This window comes from Spermophilus citellus (genome assembly GCF_964194105.1).
Source record: "Spermophilus citellus genome assembly, chromosome: 5".
In the NCBI taxonomy this organism is placed as follows: domain Eukaryota; kingdom Metazoa; phylum Chordata; class Mammalia; order Rodentia; family Sciuridae; genus Spermophilus; species Spermophilus citellus.
In genome coordinates, this window is record NC_138186.1 from 113867547 (window position 1) to 113880500 (window position 12954).

Here is a 12954-nt window from a genome sequence, read left to right on the forward strand (position 1 = left end):
GCCCAAAAAATGATGAAAAGACAAATAGGTACTAAAATGGTTAATATGGAGAAAGTATAGAAAGGGAATAGGGATGGAAGAGAAATATCTGTGAATGTATATTTTTATGCAGTTTTTACTTTGAAACTTGGTGAAGGTTTTATTTAATTAGAAATCTAAAGTAATATATAAAGTTTACCTCCAAAAGGAAATAGGACTCTTTGGTGAAATGAATATTCCAGGTTTGAAGCGGAAAATGTAGCAATTATACTGGAAAAATCTTGAAGAAGTCACCCTGAAAAATCTTTTTACCAAACTTGAAAGAAAATGTCAGGATAAATTCCACATCAAAAGAACAGAGGCACCAACTTCAATGGACTTCAACTGGCCTAAAATTTGATGATTTGGTATCAAATAAAAAATAATTGTAATGAATTAAAGGGCTAAAATGTATGGAAATTCGCTGTTAAATCATTGGAGGTTGCTTGAGCACCAACTCATCAACTCATTACTCTGAATATTTAAAAGTAAAGGGAAAGCATCAAGCATTTATCCTGTTTTCTGTCTTTCTTTGTTTCTGGGCTAGGATAGAACCCAGGGCCTCCAGGAATCACAGGCATGGGTCACTATGCCCTGCATATCCTACCTGTCTTATACCATGTTAGGGACCCAAAGAGTAGATAGGAGCCAGTTTTTTAAAGAAGTATTCCACTTAATAAATTCAGATGGATAAAAGGATAAGAAAAAATGATCTTTTTTAAAACTTTGGTGAAATCACAGATTTTTCTAGGCAACAATTATTAATAGATCCTGAAACCATTAGGTGAAAGATTGATGGAAAGATTAAGCTGACATCCCCGGAACACCCTGATTAATCCTACTGTCACTGAAATCAGGATAACTAGACATTATATGCTTCAAGAAATGATACCGTAACAGTTCATACTATTGTCTGCAAAGCATCCCTGCCTTAATGAATTGAAACTGTGTGGTCAAGCTTCTAGGCCTAATTACCAAGCTACGGGAGAGACAGGCTCAAGAAGGACGAGGTAAATACTACCAGGGGGGATGAAATCAGCCAAATCCACAAATTTAGCACACTTCTTCTGAAGATAAATGACCTGGATTCACCAACAAAGTCATTAACCTAAAAAAATTTTGTAAAAAAGAGGACTGTCATAGAATAAAAGCAAATCATTAGTTATCACAACCAAATGCAATGTGTGGACCTTGTTTTTTGAATGTTAGTTAAAACAAACCAAAAGTAAAAGCATATATTTGAAATTATTAAAGAAAATGTGAATAAGGAGTGGTTATTAGATGATATTGAGGTTTATTAATTCTGTTAGGTCTGCCAGTTGCATGGTCATTAATTTTTTTAAAAGTCTTTATCATCTAGAATGACATTCTGAATGATTTGCTCGTGAAACACTATGGATGTTCAGATTTGTTTCAAATATTCCAGAAATAGGCAAATAAGAATGGCATAAAGAAAAAGACAAAACATACAAGCAAACAAACAACCCACCTTTCTTTTATTTTATTTTAAGTACTGAGAATTGAACCAGGGGGCACTTAACCACTGAGCTACATCCCCAGACCTTTTTTTGTATTTTATTTAGAAACAAGGTCTCAATGAGTTGCTTAGGGCCTCACTAAGTAGCTGAGGCTGGTTTTGATGCCTGCAATCTCAGCAGCTTGGGAGCCTGAGGTATGGGATTCATCATACCTCAGGCTCCCAAGCTGCTGAGATTGCAGGTGTGCACCATTGTGCCTGGCTAATAAAAAACACTTCTTGTCATGATAGGGCACTGGAGCCTCACTCAGGGCAAGCATCTATGCTATAGTTTCATATATTTGCTGCTACCTCACCATTCCAGGGCTCTGGCCCTTGGCTTCTTTACTTACCAAGTGAGGAGTTTTGACTTCTCAAGTCTTCCATTTCTAACATTGTGATTCTAACACTCTGAAATCCCCATATCTGTCTCCTTCTCAAGAATCCTTTTCCAACTAACTCCCTGTAAGCAAGACTGGAGTTCCCTCTAACTCTCCCAAGAATACTTTCTCTGAATATGTAACTTGTGTGTCTCACTTTCTATTCTCTCATGCATAAAAAAAATACCAGAACTAATTCCTGTATATCTAAATCATCCAACACTTTCTGTACTCTATCTATACATCTGCTTCTATTGTATGTGTCAGTGTTGTGTGTGTTAGACTGTAAACTAAGATACTGTCAACCCAGCATGTGGGTATTCACTTTAAACATGCTGATGACTTAGCACATTGTCAACATGCAGCAAATGCATAATACCAAAATACTAGAGCATAAATAGTGAACTTTCTAAGCAATCTGTTGCAGCTGGCCTGTCATAGACAGGATACAAAACCTTATATTTTCTGGTTTAATTTGCTTCTTTTCCTCCTGTCCAACATTAGCAGTTGTCATTTTGTGAATCATATTTCCAAGAATGGATAAAGGATCTTTTCTTAATATTTATTTTTTAGTTTTCGGCGGACATAGCATATTTGTTTGTATGTGGTGCTGAGGATCGAACCCGGGCCGCACGCATGCCAGGCGAGCGCGCTACCGCTTGAGCCACATCCCCAGCCCCGATAAAGGATCTTTGTTCCATGAAAAATAGGCCTAATCCACAAAGCACAAAGTCTCTCTTAACACTCAACAAATAAGGATACAGATATATGTGTATGTATAGATATATATGTATATATTTATATATATATGTGTGTATGTGTGTGTGTATCCCTTTTATGTAAAGAATATAAACTCCAAGTTTCTAATACTGCCTAGTAACTATCTGTCTACTGGCTAGACACTATTGTATTGCATTTCCTTCTATAATCTTCTCTAAAATTTTCAGTGCATAATTGCAATGCACCGTATAAAAAGGGAGTCTCATGGCATTTACTATTGAAAGTGATTAGATATAACTTTAACATTTGAGACAAATTCAAATCAATGCCATTGGTATGTTTCTTAAGGTTTTTCATTTTAGGGCTGGGGTTGGGCTCAGTGTTAGAGCGCTCACGTAGCATGTGTAAGGCACTGGGTTTGATCCTCACTCAGCATCATGTAAAAATAAAATAAAGATATTGTGTGTCCAACTACAACTAAAAAATAAATATTTTTTTAAAAGATTTTGCATTTTAGATAGCTTGGAAAAACCAGATAGTGACCACATAAAAGCTTATGTGGATTTTTTTTTTTTTCTTCTGAAGGGAGTGCGTGGTGGGGAGCAGTTGTCATACTTGTAAATGTTTTACCAATTCCAACTGAGTTCCCATATTTTGCTAATATATAAATATTGTCTGATCCATCCTCTCAACCCTAGTTTAAGAGTGTTAAACAATGCAGATGGCTGAATTTCATCTTCGGTCAGGCTGTGCTGGTAAAAGCTTTTTCTTCTTTAAAAAAAAAAAAAGTGACCATAAATTTCCATCAGAGGTTTCAAAAAAGTACCTCTTGCTGTTGCAAGTAACTTCACGATACTATGCTGCTTATGTGATGTCACTTCCTTAACTCAAAAGTATTCTGTACTTTGCTTGCTGAATTACATGGAAACTCTTCAGCTTCCATTCTGTATACAGGGTAATATATATACACAGAGACTATCTACATCTAAGTAAGGGCTAAATGAACTAGTACACATAGATGGCTTAACCTGTTGTGGGAGCTAGAGGCACACAGCTCTTTATAAGCATTCTCTGCGTCCTGGGAAGTCCTCAGAAAAAGTACATTCTCAATAAGTATTTGTTGAATAAATACAGTGAATAACATGAGAAATATAAGTCAATATCTATGAACAAAGAGAAATTCTCTCTTTACTGGGAATATAACTTACCAAGGATTTTCACACAGGGTGTTAAGCTATAGAATGCCTCAACATAGAATTTTAAACCAAACAACACAATTTTGAAAATTGAACAGGAAGAGAGTTAATAAAAGGAAGACCCATTTATTCAGATGAATCAAAGATATATCTGAGATGTAATCATGTTTTATTTGTACAGGGCCATTCACCTTAGAATCAAAGCACTCACCACATATCTCATTAACCCTTACAACACCCCCAGGGGGCAGGTAGATGGCAAAGATGATCCACTTGCTACTGAGGGAGAGTGCCTGAGGCCCAGGACAATGAAGGGACTTGTCAGAGGCCACATCAATTGAGTGAGTAATGGAACAAGAAACAGAACTAAATTCTAGTCTTTACCCTCAGTGAACTATTATATTTTACCATGAGGTTGCCAAACATCTCAAATACTTCTTACTCTAAAATCCATTTTAAAAACAAACCTTCCTTTTGAAAAAAAAAAATGGTCAACTGTGCAAGATTCAATAGTTAAGGAAAAATACAAAATAGCAAGTGTTTTTGTTGTTTGTTTGTTTTAATGAGTCCATAATATCACTTAATATGTCTGGGGAAGAAAACTGAAACAAACACTGGTTCAGAAATAACTTCTGTATAAGACAAATGTATGCTTTAGAACAATTAAGGTGCATTCTATTTACAACTGAAAACACCAGGGCTTGCAAACAGAACTTTTGAAGTTGAGCACATTTCTTCATTGATTTTTTTTCCCCAAGATTCTACCTGGGGGTGATGGGCATACCAACTACTTTTAATTGACTCATCAATGATAGAATTATCAGAATCTTCAGGTATTTTAACCTCTAAGTTTTCCCAGAAGCCCACCGGATGAGTCGTTATGGTTTTTGAACCCTTTTAAAAGGTTGGAAATAAAACACAAGGATAAAAAGCCCCAAACTTCCTATGAATTCGTGTCTCTACTCAATAATTTACTACTCCTGACTCCTCACGTTTGAAACTGTCGCGGAGCGAAGTTGTGGCGGATGAATTGATTCTCAGATGGGTGGTGGCCGCGCGTGGGCCGGGACCCGATTCCGGGGTCACAAGGCGGAGCGCGCAAAGACTGGATTCTACATTCGCTTCGCCTCCGTAAGGATTGCGGAAAAACCGGCTCGCCGAGGGAATTACTCCATCTCCAAGTCGTTCTTGTGAATTTTCTTTGTTAAGCATAAAATCAATGTGAGTGCGAAGATAGTCGCTGCGCTTTCTAGGATCCTGGATCAGGGTCCTAGCTAGCCCTGGGCTTGCCGGGTGTGCCCGCTTCTGCGCTTTTCTGAAACAGGAGGAGATGGGAGCGCACAATGCACGCCGGCGGCCAAGTGCAGTTGGGTTCTCGGTTCCCAGACTGGTAGTTCCCAGTTTCTAGTTTCCATATCGACTGCTCTGTTCAAAGGGATCCAAAGAGTGACCAAGCCCCAGCTGGGGAAACCCGTGGAGGACTGGTCTTTCTAGCTTTTGGTGGCTCACCTATGCTAGCCGCTGTTGATTCTCTGTTTGGACACCAGCAGGAGAGGAAGTTTTTTGAGAGGAGGCATCCCTGCTTAAACTCCTGGGCTGATGGTGACATGCCAGGCCCACTCTGGCTTGGAGCAGCCAGGCTAGGTGAAGCCATACTCAGCCCAGGAAGAGATGAATGGAAGCTCCAAAGGCCTCTGCCCTCCTCTAACTCTCCTGAACTTTTGGGTCCAGCCCTGCTACCTGTGATTATGCTACCTACCATAGGCCTTCTTCCCAAGGAAGGTTGGGACTCAGTTCTTGGACCCAGACTATGGATTCTGTCTTTAACTCCACCATTTATTTACTGCTGTTTGACTCTGAGCAAGTCACTTAACCTCACTGGTCTTCACTTTCTTTATTTGTTAAGTGACATAACACCTCAGAGGACTGTTGTGAGAATATGAGATGATGCATTTAACCTAATCCTTCAAGACGATTGCTCAATTAATATCAAGTTGCTTGGAAGAACTGAATAAGCTGGGTATGAGGAGTCATGTCAAAAAGAATTTGATAGTCATTATATATTCTTGCCCTTGAAACTAAGAAAGCAGAGACAAAACTGCTGTCCTCTTGCAGCTTGCATGGCTGGGGACAGTGTTGAGGTTGTTCAATAATGAGAATATGAGCATAGAGCTGTTCCAACTTTTAAGTCAGATGGACATTGAAGCAAAGCATGTGAGGCAGGGAGCCAGTAAGAAGAGTTTAATGGGGCTACTGTCCAAGTCCCTTATCTGACCCCATACTCACAAAGGCATCACCACGTGAGTCCTCCCTAGGGAGGTTTGCCTCAGGAAACAGGCTGGATAGGGAAGCTCACTAAGGCACCTCTTCCAGCCTTTGTGGTTCAAACCAAGTGCTTGCTCCTCCATTTCACTGGTACCCTGCAGCCCCTCCCCTTTAGGTCTTCAGAAGAATTCCCAGAAACAGCAGACACATGGTATGTGCACACAGAAGAAAAATCATGGGAAGGACACAACAAGTCACAGAGAAAAAGCCTGAGGAAAAACCAAATCTGCCAACACCTGGATCTTGCACTTCCAGGCTCCAAAATTGTGAGCAAATAAATTTCTATTGTGTAAGCCAAATTGAAAAAGAAAAAAAAATTCCTAGTAGAGTTACAAAGGGAGATAACTCATTCTCTCAAGGAATTTAAGTTCCTCTTCCTTCTTTCTATGGGAGCCAGGAGATCAGAGAGTGGGTAAAAAAACTAAGCAAAAGGTGTTTTTTCAGACTCTCTGAGTGGTGATAATGACCAAACACTTTGAGGCACTTTATAAAGAAATATAAACACTGAAGACAGCAGCAAGATTCTAGTTTCTAATTGGATGCTATATCCTTATAGGCAAAGAGAAATGTCTTTTAAAAAATAAGTAGGTATAGATATAGATATTCACAAGTCTGGCCTGCATACCTACTAAAAATGTTATATGTCAACAACTATAATTACTACTTATCTTGTTCCTCTGTGCTTCAGTGTCCTTTGTGTATTTACTTAATTGTTATTGATATGCCTATAAGGTAGGATCTACCATCATTTTGTAGATGAGGAAATTGAGATTTAATGCAGTTAAATAACTTGTCCAAGGTCATAGAGCTAGGTAAATAATACAGCCACTCCTTTCCCATCATTTTATTAAAATAAATATTTACTAAGTTCAAAATAAATACTGAGTGCCTTTCCTATATCAGGCACTGGAAGATACAGTGATATTTAAAAAGAAAAATCCCTGCCTCATATGGACTGATTACATTATTGTGGAGGAGCAGCAGCCAAAAGAGGAAAAAAGTAATTTTAGTATATGAGAAGTTAAGTACCATGGTGAAAAACAAAGAGAAAGAGGGAAAGGAGAGGGTGGGGTTGAAATGTCAAATTTGGTAAGAAAAGCTTCACCCAGAAGATGACATTTGAGGAAAGAGCTGAAGCAAACTATGCCTATGTAGAGGAGAGTGCTCCAGGCAGAGAGAACAGCAAGTGCAAAGGCCCCAAGGAAAGAAGGAAACCCATGGAGTTCAATACAGAAAAGGGGGAAGGGACTGGCAAAGCTTCAAACAAGTTAAACTTGAGGGTCTTTTGAACATTCAAGTCAAGAAAAATATCAAGTAGGCAGTTGAAAGGGTCAGAGATGGAGTAGGCACTGGGAGGGTATAGAACCTGAGGGATTTAGGCTTTTCTTCTAGGTGGGGAGTCACTAGGAGGTTCCCAAACTCTGTAATATAACAGGATCCCTCTGCTGTGCTAAGAAAGCACTTCAAGGGGGCAAGGTAGAAGCCTGGAGGCCAGTTAAACTGCCATGACAACTAGGTTAAGAGTTTAATGCCTGTAGGCCCACATAATAGTAGCAAACGTCATAAGGAATGGTCAGATTCTAGATACATGTGGAAGACAGAGGCACAGTATTTGCCAATAGGCTCTTTTTCTAGCCTGAGTCTGGGTGTTAAGGTATTAACCTTGGATTGCTCCAAGGTTTTTGGCCAGAGCAACTCCTTAAAATCTGAAGGGGAACATGGTAGATCAAAGCTTCAAGCAAATTAAATATAAGGGTGGATGTTAGTTTGTCTGCTTGCTTTTCCAGTACTAGGGATTGAACACAGGGACACTTTGTCACTGAGCTACATCCCAGCCCTTTTATTTTTTATTTGGGTACAGGGTCTCTGTTACTAAGACTGGTCTGGAACTTGCAAACCTCTTGTCTCAGCCTCCTGACTTGCTGGGATTAGAGGCTTGTGACACCACACCCAGAAAAATGAGGGTCTTTTAAACCTTTACATAGAGCTAGATATCAAATAGGCAATTGACTATACAAACTGGAGGTTGTAGTTAGGGAAGTTCGGGCAAAAAGTATTTTAAAACCTGGAAGATGCTTGGGTTACAGGTGCTGGTAACCAAGAGGCCACATAGGAGTGAGGGCCAATGGGAGAAGAGGCATGGGCATTGGGCCTGGGTGCAGCAGACACCAGGCCGGGAACAAGCCGGGTCAACTCATCTCACCTAGTACCGGAAGAGACCCCGTGCACTTTACAAGGTGCAAAGTGCGTCTGGCCAGAAGCCTGGAAAGGTCGCCGGGTCCCACAACGTCCCACACCGCTCACGTAGACACCTTCTAACCCCAGGCCAGGCAGAGAGCCGGCCCGGTCCTCTCAGTCTCTTCTGGAGAAGCTCTGAGGCTCGAAGACGTCACGACGGGTGGACAATAACTGACACCTGGAATTGGGTATCCGCCCTGCCAGCTCCGAACCCATCACCCCGCGACTCGCAATCCGCGGGTGTCTGGCACCCGCTCGGCTCCTGCCCGGCCCTGCTCGCGGACGTGCCCTTCATTCTGTAATTTTTTTTTAAAGGAAATTCCTTTTTCCCTTTACTATCGCCCCTCAGTTTTTGTGTGGGGTCCTCCCCTTCTGGAGAGTTCCTCTGACAGAAATGGCTAGTCAGCCAGGAAAAGGAGTGCGCGAGAACGCACGCTTTGGATGAAGTTCCCTGAACACACAGGTGGCACACATTCCGAGCGCAGTTGCTGGGGAGATCACAGATCATTGTAGAAATTCATTATGCTGAATTTTCAATACATCTCAGCAACCCGGGCCTAGCCTAGCGTCCCGCCACAACAGAAATTAACCTGCAGGTTATTCTTAACCTTAACTTTCTGGGGATCACCAATCGCTATAAAATTGTTTGCAAGCTGTGTATCCTAGCTGAAAAGACACACCCACTTTGGGATACACGTTTGGAGTTTCAGCAACACCCCCCACACCCCGCCCCCAGCACCACCAGACAAACACAGGACTCTATCACACCTGAACCTGTTGCCGGACTGAAAGAATGCACAAGCCTTGTGATCTCCGCAGGAAGAGCAAAAATCAAACATCAAGTCAATTTCAATTTCACAGGGCTTGTTTGTGATCTCGATCTCTTTCTTTCCCCCTCCCCCCAAATGGACAACAGTTAATCAGGGGATCAAGTGATTTGGGTGGATATGAAAGGCACAGACCTCCTGGGAAAGGAAAGATGCAATTAGAATGAAATCATTCCCTTGGGTTGTCCTGGCCTCTTCAAACCACCAACAAAAATGTAATTAGAGCAAAATTGTTTTGGAAGGAAGTTACCAACTGGGAAAGGTTACCTTAGACGTAATGATGACAGTTCTGTAATTTTGTAATTCCATTAACAAAAAAATTTCTATATTAAAAGTAAAAAAAAAAAAAAAAAAAAAAGTTCCAGGGCCTCAAGGACCTGAAGGGGGAGAAGGAGGATTCCAACTCTCCAGATCTAGCTGGCTGGCCTGTTGGTGGTGTTTTGTGTAACAGTGGAGGATACCATATCTGCTTTATTTTATTTCACCAGATGGAGAAAATGCAACAATATTTGAGGGAAAAACATTTCCTGTCTTTTTGTTCTTAACATAAAAAAAGTACTTTATGACTTTTTTTCAGCATATTTTCTTCTCCTTTGGGGCATTTTTTAAAACCCTAAAAGCATACATTTACCAGGAGTCTGAATTCTCACAATACTGTATTCCTATCTCTTTCTGCAACCAAGACTTGCTGGACTTGCTCCATTGGGGAAACTTGTGTTTTACAAGCCATAGAGAATAACTACAATAGCTAAACTTTTTATTATTTTTTTTTTGGTAGGGAAAATTTTAAACTTAAAACATAGTATTTATGGTCCATTGATTTTTTTCTTTTTATTACCCATTTAACCATGTCTTTTCTTTGACGCTCTTCCAGAGGGACTCTCGTCAACCATGGCTAGATCAGAGAAACCAAAAGGAAAGGTCTTCATCATCTCTAATCTTCATCTCTCACCTCCCTCCAAAGCAGTTTACAATAAAAAGAACTCACTCCCACATCCTGATCCCTGCTCTTCTTTGATCTTCCCCGTCATTTTCTTATTAAAAACAACTGCTCTGTTGCCACCACCACCAGTTTTAAATTGTCTGAGTAACTATTTTCATCCTTAAATTTTTAATTTTGAAAATCAAGTCATATATTAGAGTTATTATGGTGGCAAATACAATATCCTCACTTGAAAAACAGGGGAAATCTGTAGAGAACAACCTATTAATTTTCCACCAACTAGAAAGCACTAAAATGCTACTTTCTGAATATGGGTCTCTGGTTTCTTCCTGTCTCAGTCACACCACTGTTCATGGTTTCCTGGGCTATTTCTTCCATTGAACAGTAATTAAAAGTGAGCAAACATTAAATTTCATTCCAATCAGCATAATAATAATAATAATAATAATAATAATAATATAGACTGGGAACATGACTAAGTGGTAGAGTGATTCCCTAGCATGCACTAGGCCCTGAGTTTACTCTCCAGCACTGGACCAAAAAAAAAAAAAAATTGTATTCTGCAACATGTTACTAAACTCTAGCTATTGATACAATATTCCACCCAATTCCAGTGAAACAAAATAATTTCAATAGGTACTCAAATAATTTTGAAATTTATTAAGTTATAGAACAGACACATTATATCAACTCTTTGCAAATAAATGGGTCAAATAAGTTATGAATTAAAAATGTAAAAACAGGTTAAAAAGTTCATGCTTTAGATTTTACACATAAAGATTATAGTCCAATCTGCGGGAAAGAAAACTAACATTAGCCAAAGTTGAAAAAAATGAATAGAGGAAAGATAAGAAGATTCTTTTGTTTTTTATGTAATACCTACTACCTTATATAAATTTATAGTGTGCTTTTATTCAAGGTTAGATATATCTCTCCACTTTCTGAATTTCAGTGGTGCATTCCACTTGGAATAATGTTGTTCTGGAAAACACGCTCTCACCATAGGCAGTCTCAAGTCTGGTTATGAGCTACAGTTCCCTCTACAGCACTGTATGCCTCTCTCATCAGAGCAACGGCTACCCATTACTGCCCTTACTCCCACAATTGCAGATCTTCCTGGCTATGGTATAAATTCTAAAAGGGAAAGTACTGCCTCTATTTTGCCCAGCATTGTGTTCTAAGTATCTGGCACATAATAGGAACTTATTGAATATTTAATGAATTAATAAACAGATTTCATAAATAACATTGATTTGTGGGTTGTTTTGGTTTTGATTTTGGCACAAATAAATCAAGTGCAAGGAACAAAACCAGAGATAAGTCCCCTCCCCCTTTTAAATCTAGTGAGGAAGCCTCAGGAGTTGAGTGCAGAATAGCAACAAGCTAAACATCTGAGTTTGAAACCCAGCTCAGATACTTATGTGTGACTTTATATTAGTTACTTAACCTTGCTGAAACTCATTTCCTCCTCTGTAAAATAGATATAATAAAAATCCCCCTGGAGGGTCATTTTACAAATTAATAAGCATTTATGTAAGCACTTTATGAATGAGCATCTTTATCGCTCATTCACCAAGTGTTTAAGGGTCTGCTAATGGGCACAGGGATGCAAAGATGAATAAACCAAAATTCTTTGAGCCTTAAGCCTCTAAGGAAACATGGCAAATATAGTAACAGTGACAATCAAAGGGAGTTACAGAGAAATTACTTGACTGGAAAGAGGGGTAGGATTCAAACAGATGGCACATGTGACTAAAGACACAAGGTCTGAACAGGATGGCTTCTAGAGGAGAAGACCACCACAAGTAGCTGACTTCCCATTTAATGCAAAGCAAGACCCAACTTATTACAGTGGCTATTAAGAGGCTGTCCAAAAGCACATACACCCCATTTTCTCTTGGCCCTCATTTCCTACTTTGAGTATCCCTTACCTAAATGCTTGGAGCCAAAAGCGTTTTGAATTTTTAGTTGTTTGAGTATGTTTTCATATACATAATGAAATATCTTGGGGATGGAGCCAAAGTCTAAAGATAAAATTCATTTGTATTTCATTCACATCTTATACACATAGCCTGAAGGTAATTTTATACTTTTATAGTGTGTCTACATTTTGTCTATAATCCATTACATGAAGTCAGTGCAAAACTTTCCATTTGTGGCCTCACATACATGCTTAAATTTTGGATTTGGGGAATACTTCAGATTTTGATTTTCAGATTAGGAATACTCAACCTGTATTTCTCACTCTTTGTTCTCCTCTCCTTGTACATTCCCATCTCAGGGCTCTATAATAGCTGTTCCCTGGCCTAGACATTCTTCCTCTGTTTATCCATATAGCTCTTGCTCAAATGTCACCTTTTCAATTAAGCCAACCTTGATCAAACTATGTAAAATTATCTTAAATTCTATAAAATGAATTTACTTAAGTTTATTGTTTACTGACAACACCTCCCCCGGCTCACCCCCATATAAGCTCCATGAGGACAAAGGTCTTAAGTTTTGTTCCCTGAGGTATCACAAGTGCTGGGGACAATGGCTGGCACACAGTAGTGCAGAATGAATGAATGAAGTGTAGCTGGAATGTCAAGTCAGGGCAGGAAGTAGAGAGAGATGAAGTGGAGAGCTATAGAGGCTTTGAATGCTGCGGTGAAGAGCTTAGATTTTTATCTGGTGAGTAATGGGAAGCCTTTAAAGGTGAGTGGCATGTTCAGATCTGCTTTTTAGATAAATCACTCAAGGAAAGGATTTAAAGAATAATAATGGCAGAGTCCCACAGTGAAGAGATTGCAGC